Genomic DNA, 13896 nt, shown 5'->3' with positions numbered 1-13896 from the left:
TGTCCTTTTCTACAAGATTCAAAAATTTTGAACTTTGGCTAACGTTCTTTATAGTTTTAACTTTCAGCATTCAGTTCAATTGAACATTTAATAAGCTCCTGCTGTGTGAAGAGCCTTATGTTTGGAGCTAATGGAGACACAAAAAATTAAATTAAAGTATTATTCAGTGCAATCTAGTTCTTGATAATATGAGATTTCCCAATACCATACTTTAATTTCAGTAATTTACTTAGATAAATTGTATTGATGTGGAAAAAATGACATTATCAGCTAGCCTATGCCAAACTGAACTGTTTGCTAGTTTGGTACAATAGTAGCTATAGTGGTTTGGATTGGAGAGAATTCTCTGAATTAGATCCAGTAAACATAGGCTCCAAAACAATGTAATTCTCTTACTAATTCATTATATGACATTGGGCAAGATGCTTCACCTCCAAAGACATCAATTTCCTTATCTTATAAGATGAGGGAATTGAACTAGATAATCAGTAAGGTCCCTTCCAGCTCTCCTGATTTATTGCAATAACTTTCTAATTGGTCTTTCTGCTTTCAGTTTCTCCCCTTGCCAATCTATCTTCTGTTTAACTACCAAAATTATGTTCAGAAAGCACAGACCTGATTATGTCAATACCTGTTGTGAGATGGGAGCCACCTGCCAGTGGCTTTTGGAGGTTTAACTCAGACCTGTAAAATGGATCTCTTCATGTGAGAGGATGATGATGATACAAGGAAACTGAGAGGCAGTTGAGTTCTCTGACCTCTCTCTTCTTCCCTCTTGCCTCCAATTTATATCATTCCCAATCCACAAGGAACATCTGCATTAGTAAAGGCTGCCTTGCAACTCCTTCAAGTGTGATTCACAGCTTTGGAGACTCTTGGAGAACTGACCTCCCCCTTCACTTAGGCATGGTCCTTAACAGTTCCCCATTTTTTATTTTATAAGAGTGTGATTATTTCCCCCCACAGCATGGTCAGTAAGTTTATGTATTAGCTGTTATTGACGTCCACATGCTAAGATATCTGAGTCCGCTAAGGAGTGCAAACAATCCCAGAGCAAGTGTTGAACCTTGTGAGATGTCATGGAGGCAAACTTTCAAAAGAAGAAGAGAACTATAGTCAGAACAAGCATTTTTCACAAGTCTCTCATCTGTCTCCTGGCTTGGCCCTTTGATGTATTGGCCCATTTAATTACCCGACTAAAAAAGTCTTACCTGGTCTCTTCTCCCTTTTCTTTACTGTGGGTTACCAAAGGAACTCTGGGAGGATCCTACTCTCAAACAGCTCTCAAGTGCTGTTGCTTCTTTGTTTCTTGTATTTCTTATGATTCTTGCGCCCCACATTGGGCACCAAATACCCCATTTGAAAACTTCTCTATTGATTATAAAAATACATATCCCTCAAAATGGAATTTAAATTCCTTCACAATCAGCCCCCACCTATCTTTCTAGATGTTTTACATTATTCCCTTTCATGTATCCCAGTATTTCATCCAAACTAGTCTACTTACTGATTACCTACCTCAACATTCTATCAGTACTTTTGTACAGACACTTTTGAAATACATTTCTTTCTTATATCTGCCTCTTAGAAATCTTGTTTTCCTTCAAGGTTCAGCTTAGGGATCACTTTTTCCATATAGACTTTTCTAATCCTTATTACTAGTGTGTTCCTTATCCCTTTGTTTTTCCCTGTCTACCTTCTTATGTTCTCTCTCCTCTTCATTACTCCCCTTTTTCACCTTTCCCACTTCAACCTCTTCTTCTTTATCCCTTTCTTCCTGCCTCTCCCTTTCCCTTTCTTCCACCTTTCTCCCCACTTCCATCTCTCCCTTTCTCTACCCTTTCTTCTTATCCCTCTCTTTCTTTCACTGTCTCTACCTCCTCCTTCTCTCATCCAGCACATAATAAATATTCATTGATTGTTTGCTTGATAGAAATACTTTTGTACATCTCTACCAATATATTTCCCTTTCTTCTGGGTAATACTATTAATAATGACCATTGCTGGTAGTGGAAAATGTGCCCTAAAAGACCAAATTATAACTAGATTGAGTTCTTTTTATTTATTGTCATGGGATTATAAGGCTGACTTGGACATCTGAAATTATTTTCAAATTCTGAAGCTGCCACTTGCTAGCAAGTGGATAAGCCATTAATTTCCCTACCCCTCAGTATGTTAATTCCTGTTGTTATTAGGATAAAATGAGACATGATGGTGAAGTGCTTTGAAAACTTTGTCTTACATATGCTACCTATTTTTTGTAATTTCATCCCACATTAGTATAAAGATTCACTTTTCATTTGCAGTTACATCACTATCAAAGACCTTGGCATTGTATCTATTTCTATGAACTGGGCTTCAAATGGTGCTGTTTCTAAAATATTATTTTGTTATCCTGGAATATTTCATATTGTACTTCCAGTCATTTTTTTATTTCTTATATTCTACCTTTCTTTAAGGCATTCCATTTTTTTTGATAATAGTATTTTATTTTTCCAAATGCATGAAAAGATATTTTTCAACATTTACCTTTGCAAAACCTTGTGTTCCAAATTTTTTTTTACTCTCTCTCTTCTTCCACCCTCTCCAAGGCAGAAAGCAATACAATATAGGAGAAACATGTGCAAGTCTTCTAAACATATATCCATATTCATTATGCTGTCCAAGATAAATCAAATCAAAAGGGCAAAAAAGAGAAAGAAAAAAACCCAAATAAACTAATAACAATAGGAGCAAAAAGAGGTGAAAATACTCTATTTTGATCCACATTCAGTTTCCATAGTTCTCTCTTTGAATGTAGATGACTCTATCACATGTCTATTTCCTTCATTGACACAGATAATATTTCTATTACATCTAAAAATGTTTCCTTTAACAGTGAATCAATAGCATCATCTCTGTAAAGAACTTTGCAAATCTTAAAACTCTTTGTAAATGTTAAATATTATTACGATGATATTGGAATGGGTATTCCTTTTACTGACAAAAATAATATTTCTGTTAAGATTTAGGAGATCCATGAGATTTGCTCTGACTTAAAAATCATCATCCTGTTGCCAGTCTAGAGATGAGTCTCTAAATCAGTTATGTAGGTCCTCAGATTATAAGCTCATAGTCATCAGTGGACCTAGAGATTCCAAAGTAAAAGTTTTCTTTTTGTCTAGACCTGTGTTTTCATCAATATACAGAACGCCTATTGAATAAACTACCAATAGATATCAACATCTGCTTTGCAACTTAAGCTCTTAAAAAGCTGTCTAAGGGAACTAAAAATTGAATGACTAGCTCAAGTTCAGACAGCCAATATATAAAGGCATTACATGAACCCAGATTGCTCTGACAGATGCTTATGGACTTTGTTAATATACTTTTGTTCTATTCCTATATTGTTTGAGCCTGATTTTTCTCATAGCTACCACTAACTCACTGAAAATTCATTACCAGAATCCTTTCTTTCTACTGATATCCCTTCATCCCTTTTTCATTAAATTTTAGATATTCTTTATTTTTCAAAATGCTTGCAAAGATAGGTTTCAACATTCACCCTTGCAAAATCTTGTGTTCTAAATTTTTCTCCCTCTTTCTTTCTTCCCTCACCTAATCCAACTATATCCAACTAATCCAATATAGTTAAACATGTACAATTCTTCTAAATTTATTTCCACATTTTTCCATGCTGCAAGAGAAATCAGATTAGAAAGGGAAAAAAATGAGGGGGGGGGAAAAAAGCAAGGAACAACTATAGAAAAATAAAAGGTGAAAACACATTTAGTCCCCATAGTCCTCTCTCTATATACAGAGATGCACAAGTCTATTGGAACTGTCCTGAATCACCTTATTGTTGAAAAAAGCCAAGTCCATCACAGCTGATCATCACATAATCTTGTGTTGCTATGTACAATATTCTCTTGTTTTTTTTTCTCATTTCATTTAGCTTTCATTCATGTATGTCTCTCCAGACCTTTCTGAAATCATCTTGATGATCATTTCTTATAGAACATTCATGTACTATAACTTATTCAGTCATTCCCTAATTGATGGGCATCTGCTGAACTTCCAGTTCCTTGAAATTACAAAAATGTACTTGTTATTACTTGTAATTTTGCACATTTTTGCTAATTTTTGCACATGTAAGCCCTTGTCTTTTTTATGATCTCTTTGGGATATAGACCCAGAAGAGGCACCCAGAAGAGAAGAGAAGGTTATGCACAGTTTGATAGCTTTTGGGCTAATAATAGATTTCTTTTTTTGATTATTATTTTAATTATGGTAGCATCATTCTATGTGACCAAGTCAATTCATATATTGTCCTTACAAGTAATAACAATACGTTCGTCACAAATATGCTACGGAAAACTTGAAAGAAAGAATAAAATCAATTATATAAATGGGTAAAGAATAATCAATGCTTTCATTGAATTTCATCATCTCTGAAGGAGATGACCCAGCCACCTACTTAGATTATTATAGACTGAAGCAGATTGTAATGTCATTAGAAAGTATTGTTTTTATTCATAGGGAGTTGTCACTTCCATCTGGGGAAGACCATGCTAGAGGAAGATTCATTTTATTTGGATCTGAAAAATGGATAGATTATCAAAAGGTAAACAATTAGGTAAGGGGAAGGGCATTTCTGATTGAGGAAACAAAATCAAAAGTGAGGAGACAGGAAAGGGCAGAGCATATTCAAAGAACATTGAGTGGTACAATTTGATCAGAACATTGAGTCCACATAGGGGAATAACACTTAAAACTGAAAAGGTAGTTTGAGAATATAGCATGGACAACCTTGAATAGCATGTTAAGCAATCTGGGATAAATATTATAAACAATGAGAAATAACTGAAATCTTTTCAGCGGGGAAGTGACATAATCAGAGGTATCCTTTAGCAAGATAAATCAGGGTAGATCAAATGGATTAGAAAAGAAATAATAGACTTGGGGAAAGTAATCAGCAGGTTACTGAAACTGTCCAGATGAGAAATAATGACATAAATTAGGTGGTAGTAATGGAGGTGGCATGGTGATGGTAAAAATCTTAAAGGAAAAGAGTGTTAAAGAGGATATGCTTGCTAAGGGAAAAGGGAATAAAGTGATGGCAAATGATTGGATGCAATGGTTCCCGGGGGGGGGGGGGGGGGGGGGGGAGGGAAGGAAAGAATGCTCCTAAGGTTGCCAGTTTGGGTGATTGAACCTATGTTATTGTCATTAAAAGAAATGGGGAAGTCAGAATGAGAAACTAGTTTCTGTTGAGGAAAAGATGCTGAATTTAATATTGGATATAATGGTGAGTTTGGTGAAGTTTTCCTGACAAACTTTGATTTGCTGTGATTTTTTTAAAGATCACTCTCTTCTTATAATTGTTTCTTCCTGGCTATCAGTTTATTTAATGGGAATAATGTGATTCTACTTTTTTTCAAAGATGGAATTTTTAAAATTAATCTTTCCTTTAATTCTGTTGATCTGGCACATATTTTAGGACAATGAATTTTTTTTGGTGTAGGCTACATATTATCACAAATGTGCTAAGGTGCATTATTTTATTTCTTCAGGATTAGTGTCAAAATCATAATCACAGATTTACAGTAGACATATACAAACAATTCATCCTCTTTCATAAAAATATTTATTTTCTGTTGGGATAAAGATGATAAGTTTTATAAAAAAGATAATTAAAATGAAAACAATTTTGTCAATTCAGCAAACTAATATGTTACTGTTTCTTTCACCACCAGAAATGAGTTATATATGTCTAATATAACATGCTTTATTTAAAAAAAAATAGTCTGTTAGATCACCAAAAATTTGTTAAAATTTTTGCATTTAGCATTCTATTACACATATTAAGAGCTAACCTTTTTCTAACAGGAAAAGAAAAATAGTTATTTGTCATAAGAAAAAGTGGTAACTTAGAATTCACACTGAAGTGTTAAAAAACAGAATCCAGATCATGATTTTAAAACTAGTTAAGACTTTGGATGATCTAGCAGCTCTGTCAAATGCTTGAATTCTGTGGATACACCATATACAACATTTTCTTTTGACATTTAAATATTCCTGATTTTAGGCCTGGTCAGTAGTAAATGAGTGATAAGAACATTTGGAATTTTAAATGGTATTAGGTGTGTTTAATGAATCTGTTCATCAATCTATTTTTTTTTTTTTACAAATTATTTTTACTTTTATTTTACAAATGAAGAAACTGAGGCAGGGGAAGATGGAAATGACTTGTCAGTAAAGAGCTACCAATAAATTGTATTTGGCAATTAAGCTCCTTCAGGACAGATATTATTTTCCCCTTTCTTTGTATCAATGGAATTTGACATGTGGACTTGATATATGCATATTGATTGAACTGGTCATAAGTCACTGATTGACTCTGAATATATGGAGTACCTTTTCTGCTGTAGCATATTGCTTTCCTAAGAGATAACTAGTTTTGTAGAGAAAGACTCTGTTGTACCCTATAACCCTTACCTGCTTATTTTATTCCAAGATCACTTGTCAGTTCATAATGCTTTACTGTTACTAAATTTTAGTACTATGTCTGGAGACTAGAGCGCTGAGTCCAGACTGATGCACAGATGGCCATATGAGCTCCTGGGGCTTTTGATAGTGGAAGGTCAGGTTACTTTAGCTGTCAGGTCCTGAAACTGTCCCTTAAGGCTTGACCACTTCAAGATCTGTCTAGTACCTGGTTCAAACAAATTTTAAAACTTGCCCCGTGCAGCTGCCAACATTTTGTGTCATATTTTCACAAGTTTGTATCCTTAATAGAATAAGGTCATTTTAAGTCTTTGAGAATTCTGAGAATTTCTCCTGATCTTTTTTATGCTTCTTTGGATCATAAGCAAGAGCTTTTGTTTCCTACCACCTAAGGAAACTCCCTTCCCATTCAATGGAAGTAGATGTTTTTTTTTTTTCTGAAAATACTATGAATCCCAAAGTGGTTGCAATTCTTTCCATCTGTCTCCCAATCATGGTTGTTAAGTTTTTACTATAGTATTGCATCTCCTTTCTAACTCTGCTTAATAGGTCAATTAAACAGTGGGAACCTTTCTTGCTTTTTATCGAACTTTTATTTTAACATAATTTTAATGTTTCCTCTTGTGGATAAAATTTGTTTTTAAGAAATGATTATTATTCTTTTCAGAAGCTTTGAATATATAGCATGAAATGTGTATAGTACAGAATGTCCCTTGCCTGTCTTTGCCTTACCACATAGATGTTTGAGCATTAAGGCATGTCAGAGATGATCTTCATTTGGCATTTTGATAATAAATTACAAAGTCTAGATCTTTCCCCCAACCTCATGAATCTGTCAAAAAAAAAAAAAAAAAAAAAAAACCAAAAAACAAGACTGTCTTCCTTGATTGTTCCTTCACTGATGAATTTTCTAGATATTCATTTCTGGAAGTAGGGTGGTTCTTCTAACCTGTAAATATATGTTTGTTTTTCTTATATTTTAAATGCCAGTAGGATGGAAAGTTAGTGGCATGTGTGTTGTGCTGAAGTGGAAAAAGAACCATAGATTCGGAAATACTTGGTTCATATAGAGACAAGTCTTTGTGATGGTGGGCAAATCATTTGTCTCTTTTAGCCTCACTTGTCTCATCAGTAATATATTATCTGTTCCATGGGCTTGTTTGAAGAAAATAGTTTTATAAACAGTAAAGTAGTGTTCAGATTGGGAGCTCATATTAATTTGCTTGAAATCTTCATTTTTAAATGTATTTTGGATTATATATTCATATGATTATAATAATTATTATTTTACAAATGCAACATCCTAGTATTTTATATCTATATAGTTGATATTCATGCAGATGATATAGGTATGCATATAAATATAATTTGGATTTTTAAAAACCTTATTGAAAATGTACTGAGAAGTGAAAATCATTACCAATATTCTAGCTATAAATGAACACATTTTGATTTGATACTATGTTTTGGTATAGAAGCATTTTTGTAATAATAGCACATTTAAAAAATATAGCAGGTCTTTATATTGACAGCCTTCTTCCCTTCCTTCCTGGGGTTTATGATCACAATTCCTTTTTATTTCTTTTGATCTCTTTCTGTTTCTTTAGGCTTGGGAGGAAAGTTGAAGAAACCAACATAAACAATTTGCCTCCTCTCAGTTTCAATTACATTTGATTTTCCCTTTGTCAGTCAAGAAATACCTAAAGATTGGAGAAGAGGGAGTGAAAGTTAGAAGGCTCAGGCCAACTACTCCATTTGTTCCATCTTTATTAAGTGAACATCACTACATTGTGTACTAGTCAGAGATTTCTTACAAAATTTATGTGCGAAATAGGGAGGTGCTCCTTTATTTTTTAACTGTTTCTACTGGGTGACTAATATCTTGCAGTAAGGAACTAGGACATAAAGTATAAAAAGCTCAAACTCAGATTTATGACAAAATACCAGTATCTGGACAATACTAGAGTAGTGTGATGATGGGCAATTTTAAAATACCTTTATATATGTACTTTTTTTCTGTGCCAAAAAATTGCACTTTCTATATCACATAGAACTAGAAATTATTGGAGAATAAATCATGCAAGTCACAGTGAAACCTCAAAGCCTCCATTGAACAGTAATACACGAGGGGGGATACTTTTCCTAATTTACCTACAGACTGTTCTGCCTTTGGAAAAAAATTTAAAGTTAAAATAAAATTTTGCAATTATTTGTGGAGCTTTCTATTTATTTCCATTTCTAATTCTATAAAATGTGTTTTGAATAGGGAATTAGAAATAAGATGTGAAGACATAGTAATTCTTTGTAATTATTTATTGGTTATTGGATAAAGTCATAGCACAGTATTTTGTAAATTTTTGAAACTTAAGGGAAAATAGGAATATGGTTTAAAAAAAAAAAAGCATATATAGTAAATTAAAAAAAAATAGCCAGGCAGAGAGAGATTGGGGAGAATCTCATCTATCATTTAAACACCTCTATCTCTTTATAATTTAGGGCATATATCTCTATTGCCAGAGAATTCTTATGAATGGACCTCTTCATAACCTATTAAACTTTGAAGTTGAAGACAACTTCACCTATGTGTGTATGTTTTTATTATCTTCGCTTTTTTCTTTGTAGATAATAAATAAAAACCTGAAAGAAGATTGCTTGAGTGTAAATATCATGATTCATAATCATAACTTACAAATGAAGTTAAATTGAATGTATCTTTGCAATTTTAAAAAATTGAATCATAAAATTTTATTTGAACATGAACATTTTCAGTGTCAGAATTTTGGATTCAATTCATTTTAGTTCAATATAATTCAATTAAAAACATTAACTTTTCCTCAGTGTAATATGAAAAAAAGTGAATGGAAGACTGACTTATTTTCAATATCTTTTCCTGATCTGTTGCTCTTTAATTGCTCTTATTAACTGTTTGAAGAGTTGTCACTTGGAAGAAAATTCATACTTATGTGTATTGTCTTGAAACTGAATCAATAGGTGTAAGTTACAGGAAAGTTATCTAGCATTTCAAGTTCTAAATAACTTTCTTATTAACATTAAGATTTCTCAATTTCTGATAAAAATTTTTTGAGAATACCTGCATGTTCCAAACTTTGTACAACGTGTCATGGAAATACATCATTACTATCATCATCATCATTATCATCATCATCATCATCATCATCCTATAGAGTTTACAGTCACAGGAAGAGTAAGTCAGAACTATTCAAGAAAAATACAAGAGTGTTTAAAGTACTAAATCAAATAGATTTAACTGAGTTAACCAACTTATGGTAAAAACAACTAATATTGTAAGATTTTAGATAAAAAATAAATCATAGTAAGAATGATCAGAAAATGTGCAAAGAATGAAGATTTTAAATTAAATTGAGAGAATATTATTTATATAGATTAGCAGCTCTTAAACTTTTTGGTTTCAGTTTCTAGCTTAAAAATATTTGAGAATGGTGGAAATAACTTTTGTTTATGTTAATATTATAACTTTAGAAATTAAAATATCTTAGCATTATTATGAAAATAATTTTGACCTCATAGACCACCTGAAAGACTTTTAGGGGTGTCCAGTTGTTCCTGGACCACACATTGAAAACCACTGGTGATGTATAAAGAACTTAGAGGGGTTTTAAGGTGAGGGGAATATCATAAGAAAAGGGTTAAATATGAGAAATAAGTTTTTCCAATGCATAGAATGCAATTAGGTTGGATAAGAGATTAGGATAAAAGATTTTTTGACTCATAAGAGGTAATAATTGAAACCACTTCCATTTAACATAGTAAAGATTTGCTATACCCAGTATTACAGTGCTAAATAATAAAAAGGCTACAAACATAAGTGGGACAGTCCCTAATTTCAAGAAACTATGAACTCAAAGAAGGACTTTATACTGTGAGGAAAAAACAATTTGAGTCACAAACTTGGACAAAGAGTACTTGGCATAATTTAAAACTAGAAAAAGGAAGAGTAACCAATAAATAAGACAGAAAAACTTCTGAGAAGTAGTAGAATAAGATTATAGTGTTAATAAAGTTAAAAAAGAAAAGATTACAGTATGGAATAATCAGGACTTTCCAATAAGACAGAAATTAAAGACTTAGAAAAGGTTGTTTTATTTGACTAGAAGAGATAGGAGTAGGTTGGTATTATTTGGAATTAAATTAGTGAGGTCATAAGTGATAATGAACTAAAAGGGAAAGAATAACAAAAGTGAAATCAAAGTCAAGTTAAGATCTTATTTTTGTTTATTTTTTTAGAGATAGAAATACTTATATATGTTTAAACATAAAAACATAAATCAATGGTAAAGGAGAAATTGAAGAAAATAAAGATAAATATGTGAACTCGACATCCCAGGAATGGAGAAGGGGAAAATATATATATATATATATATATAATTGGAGTCATAGAAAAGGTGGTATTTTTGAGGAATGATACCTTTTCTCTTGAATTGGTCTTAAGTGGTGATTAGGTCCCTGAGGCAGTATTTAAGGGTAGAGATAAATGTATGTTGAACTGAATTAAAGTGAGAAAGTTCACAAAATATTAGGGATAGGAACTGGATCTATAATTTCACTGGCGTAGAGAATTAGGAAGGAAGGAAAGAGATTTACTTTACCAATGCAGATTGGCACCATTTGTCCAACATTTTGTTTTCAAAATTACCTAGAGTATTAGAGGTTAAGTGACTTGATCAGGATCATAGGGTTAGTATATGGTAAAAGTGATATTTGAACATATGTCCACCTGATTCTGACTGATTCTTTATCCTCTTTGCCATGATGTCTTTACAGCAGATTATTTGATCTAATTAATGATCAAAGATTTGGATAGAGAGTAGTAGTTGTTGTTTTTGGAACTGAAAGGAGAAAGGTGAAGATCTGAAATAACAATGGTGAGATATGTATGGAAGGATTATTTAAAATGGTAACATCTGGAATGAAGTGGTTTCTATTTCCAGTTCTGTATGACATTATCATTCAGCAATTTTCTTTAGCCTTTGAGCAAGAGTCAAGGAAGAGCATGAGATCTCACACTTGGATGTTGCTGTGGTTGCCTTTTTTTTTTTTTTATTTCCAAAAGAATTTGATGTTTGAATAAATTTTTAAGTGATCTTGTCAAAGAATAGAAATATTATACATTTAACAGATTAATTGTAAGGATTGAAATTGGACCTGGGATTTCCATGATAAGGGAAATTCCTTAAAGATAAAACTTTTTCTATCAATGTAGACCAGCACATTTTCAGCACCTCCTCTATCTTAGGGTATTTTTTAGAACATTAAGAGCTCAGTGAGTCTTACAGTTAGTATTTGTCAGAGGTGGGATTTAAAGTCAGGTAGGTCTTCCTGGCTTCAAACCTGGCTTTCTATACATTAGGATATGCTATCTTTTATACAAATCAGATTCTACTTATTCTTTTTTGATTCTCTTTTAAAAAATTGCTTTTTTAAAAAATGTTCTTTTAAAAAAAAAAAGTGAAACCAAAACCTTTATAATAAATAAGCAAAGCAAAGCAAAACAAACATAAAGTCATATATGACAGTGCATCTCAGTATGCAGATTTATTCCATCATCTATTTCTCTATTAGGTGGTGAATAGCATTCTTATTTCTGGCTCTTTGGAATTATGATTTACCATTGCATTGATTCTTTTAAAGCCTTCAAAATTGCTTGTTTTTACAATGTTATATGAGCTATTCTGACGCTATTCATTTCATAGTTCACACAAATCTCAGGTTTCTCCGAAACCACCATCTTTCATCATTTCTTATTAGACAATAGTATTTTATTACATGAATACACAATAATTTATTCAGCCATTTCCCAATTAAAGAACATCCTCTTAGTTTCCCATTCTATTATCACTCCAAAAAGAGCTGGTATAAAAAAATTTTGCACATATAGACCTACTTCCTCTTTCATCTCTTAGGGATACAGACCTAGTAGTAATACAGCTGGAGTCAAAGAATATATAAACAGTTAAGTAACGATTTGGAAATCGTTTCTATGGAATTATTTAGTGTTCCCAGTTTTGCCCTCTGGTCTGCCTCAATTGGCTTAATTAAAAAAAATTTCTTGTGCAGAAAGAAGCTATATAATATTTTACAAATAAGTAGTTAAGATCAGAAAGGCCACAGTTTAGTTATTAAAAATTTCAGCATTTCAGGTAAAGTACAGGTATGAAGTACAATGGTATGAAATCAGGAAAGTACTAGTGCTACAATGGTAGCAATTTTTAGAGACAGTTGATCAAAACTATATTATTTAAAATGCTTTTTTTTTTTAATGGACAGTGCTATTCAATATTTTGATACTTGGAAAAGTGCATTCCCAATACAGTAAACATTTTTTACTTTTTTTTTTCTACTTTTACTGTAGCTGGAGAGGTTCACAATTAAAAAAAAATAACTAGGATTATTATCTCTTTGTTAAGACATTAAGACAGAATGTTTAAATACTGTCCAATCAACCCTTCCAGCAGTGTCAATTTTACTTTGTAAAGACCAATGAAACATCTCTTTATTTGTAAAGTTTGGGCTTTTAAGGCAGAAAGTGTTTTAATGTTGCATTAAGAGGATGAAAATGGATTGTTTGATCTTCTGAATTTATTGTAAAAAAAAAACTGCATTCCCTGAAAGGATAGAAACATTATTCAGATAGCTTTGATTGATTGAGATTTTTTATGCTTTTATAAATGGTTCATATAACAATTTAGTTTATGAGAGTGGCTTTAAAGATTTGAGAAACTAGGAAAATGTGCCGTTGTTAGTTTAATAATTAGTCTCCTTAGTCTTTTAAATGACTATGCCTGATGCATTTTACAATAATTTGCATGCACTAATTTTTTTTGCAATAGCCTGATTATTAAGCATAAGCAATTTTAAGCATATCACTGACAGTTAAAAAGAATTCATTATTGATCTTGAGAAAGATAATGGTGATATTGCAAACTATGCATTCCTTGCCTAAAGAAATGATTATGTTGATCATTGGATTTAACTTTTAAAATTGCTGAATATGTAGAGTAAAATAAAGTAATAATTCAGAATTCCCAAATCAAATTGTAGATATAAAGAAGTTGATATGCTTGCCTGATTTTAATGTTTCAGTTTGCCTACTTCTTTTTCATATTAATAATATAAGAAACATGAATAATATAAGAAAATAAGAAATAATGGTGATATTTTTATTAATTTTGTGGTTTTTTTCTTTCTGGTTTTTATTATTATAAAAGTTTTGAAATCACACCATTACTTTATTTTATTTACTATATTAGATGAGTATTATTATCTTTATATATTTTTCTTGTTATTGTTTCTTAATCATGATGGATTCTGATGTTTACATAGTAATTTTTTGCTTTTGTGTATTTTTCTCCCAGCTTCTTTTAAAAATTT

The 13896-nt window shown here is 31.8% G+C and overlaps 1 protein-coding gene across 3 annotated transcripts in view; it reads left to right on the top strand.

Moving 5' to 3' along the window:
• The window catches only part of GRIK2 (glutamate ionotropic receptor kainate type subunit 2), an 827779-nt gene that overhangs the window by 667731 nt on the left and 146152 nt on the right, over positions 1-13896 (top strand). The gene's annotated exons all lie outside the window — the stretch shown is intronic.

This window comes from Sarcophilus harrisii, chromosome 4 (genome assembly GCF_902635505.1).
Source record: "Sarcophilus harrisii chromosome 4, mSarHar1.11, whole genome shotgun sequence".
Classification (NCBI taxonomy): domain Eukaryota; kingdom Metazoa; phylum Chordata; class Mammalia; order Dasyuromorphia; family Dasyuridae; genus Sarcophilus; species Sarcophilus harrisii.
This window is presented reverse-complemented; position numbering and strand designations above follow the sequence as displayed.